Genomic DNA, 2402 nt, shown 5'->3' on the forward strand with positions numbered 1-2402 from the left:
CTCTCTCTCTCTCTTTCTTTCTTTCTTTCTTTCTTTCTTTCTTTCTTCCTTTCTTTCTTTCTTTCTTAGGAGTTAACAGTCTTTATTGGGCTCAGACCAGGAGTCCGTGGGTCTTGAGGACCTGTGTGTATTTGTCAATCTTCTTCTCCACGTTCTTCTCGGCCTGTTTCCGTAGCCTCATGAGCTGTTTCTTCTTGCGGTAGTGGATCTTGGCTTTCTCTTTCCTCTTCTCCTCCAGGGTGGCTGTCACTGCCTGGTACTTCCAGCCAACCTCGTGAGCCAGGCGCCCCAGATGGGCAAACTTTCTTGTAGGCTTCAGACGCACGACCTTGAGGGCAGCAGGAACCACCATCCGCTTTTTCTTGTCGTAGGGCAGTGGGATGCCGTCAAACACCTTGAGGCGGTCCAGGGCAGCCTGGCCTCGCTTGGTCTTGTGAGGCAGCATGCCTCGCACGGTCCGCCAGAAGATGCGGCTGGGGGCCCGGAAGTGGTAGGGGCCTCAGGAAGGGTTGGTGTTCATCCGCTTGCGAAGGAAAGCCAGGTACTTCAACTTGTTTCTGTAGAAATTGCCAGAAATGCTGATGCCTTCGCAGCGTACGACCACCACCTTCCGGCCCAGCAGTACCTGTTTAGCAACGATGGCCGCCAGGCGGCCCAGGAGATGGCCTCGACCATCGAGCACCAGGACCTCCGCCATCTTCGGCAGCCGCCTGAGACCAATCTCCTCTTTCTAAGCGAGGCCAAGGCTTTCTGCTCTATGCAATCCAGAAGCAATTGCATGGTAGCCTTGGTCAGCAAACAGTGAATTAGTCTTCAGAAATGTTGTCTGTAGTGCACTGTACATATGAATTTCTGTTGGTAAATTTCTTGAATCCTGAATTAAATTCCTGGAACCCACAGCAAATTGCTAGCATGCCTTTTGTCCAAGGAAAGAGATTCTTTCTGGCATCTGCTTGTTGTGAAATAATTACTTAGTTTTTATTAGAGTTCTGTGAGTTTCAGCAATTCTTTGAAAATGGAGTGGAAATCTAATCTCTCATTCAGTCCAAGATTCCCCTCCGCAGTGCTCTGATTGATAAATGTCCCTCTGACAGTCTGTATCTCAAGCAATGTACAAATTGCTTTTATTTCACTAACTTATTCCACGTGCCTCCTACTTGAATCAGAAGCAGTTAGAATGGTCTTACAGTCTAATTTTCTCCTATGAATGATATTTCCAGTTTATAGAGATGGAGGATTGAGTGTGGTTGGTATCTTTGACCGATATAATCTGTACTGAAATACCATCAGTTTCAAGACTCTGTGGCTAAGGATGAGTATATGGTCTGCAGCTGAGAAATTCAACTATACCAGGAGGACAAGGGGCTTGTTGGCACTTCCGGGTGAACTGGGGAGTTCAGTTATCCATAATACAGATACTTTTTAAGTGTTGGTCTCAGTTGCAGGTTTAAAACTTCGATGTCATTTTAGATGGTTTCTCGTAAATTTAATTCAGTACCTGGCAGATTATGTTCCAGGTAGGTCAGCCGCAATATTTAACCTGGTCTTCTTTGGCAGCTGTTCTATGGAGACTGTATCACATAATGAGCAGAATACAAGCTCTCGAATGAAACAGACCTGGGTTTAAATAATGTTTTTGTCTATCGCTGCCAGTATGACCTTGGACAAGTCATCTAATCTTGCTAATATCAGTGTCCTTTTATAAAAAAGGGGAGAATAAGGCTACCTACCTCATAAGGTTGATTTGAGGATTAAATGAGATAATGTATGTGAAGCACCTAGTTCTCTGACAATAGTAAAAGCTCAATTAATGCAATAAATACATCACTATTATCCTATATGCTCCTTAATTACTGAATTGTTAGGTGATTCAGAAAGAAGACTACTCTTCTTCCTTTCCTTTCATTTCCTTTCTTCTGAGATGGGGTCCTTCTGTATTGCCCAGGCTGGCCTCAAATTCCTGGACTCAAGCAATCCTCCTGTTTCAACCTCTCAAATAGTGGGGACTAGAGGCACATGCCACCATGCCTGACAAAACTACTTTCAATAATAGTTTGGGATAGTCATAATTAAAGCTGTGTGCACAGCTTTAGACTTCACATTGACCTTTGGATTATATAGGATCACATTGGGTTCTTCCCTGCTTTGGATCATATGGAAGATTGCTCTTTCTCTGTGCACATGAGACGGAAAGGGGGATTTGTTGGGGTTGGAGTGGTAGGCACCAGTGTGATCACACATGGCCTTGTATATGGTTTGGCTGTGTCCCCACCCAAATCTCACACTGAATTGTAATAATCCCCATGTGTCAAGGGTGGAGCCAGGTGGAGATAATTGAATCACAGGAGTGGTTTCCTCCATACTGTTCTCATGGTAGTGAATAAGTCTCACGCTCCATACTG

General features: G+C 44.8%; 1 protein-coding gene and 1 pseudogene across 5 annotated transcripts in view; one reads left to right on the forward strand and one right to left on the reverse strand.

Annotated features, from left to right (window-relative positions):
* PAMR1 (peptidase domain containing associated with muscle regeneration 1) overlaps positions 1 to 2402 on the forward strand; it is a 104826-nt gene that overhangs the window by 44678 nt on the left and 57746 nt on the right. The gene's annotated exons all lie outside the window — the stretch shown is intronic.
* LOC113224771 lies at positions 135 to 707 on the reverse strand (annotated as a pseudogene). Its single transcript, XR_003309385.2, has one exon. The product of XR_003309385.2 is annotated as a 60S ribosomal protein L13a-like (transcript).

Source organism: Piliocolobus tephrosceles, chromosome 13 (assembly GCF_002776525.5).
Source record: "Piliocolobus tephrosceles isolate RC106 chromosome 13, ASM277652v3, whole genome shotgun sequence".
Classification (NCBI taxonomy): Eukaryota; Metazoa; Chordata; class Mammalia; order Primates; family Cercopithecidae; genus Piliocolobus; species Piliocolobus tephrosceles.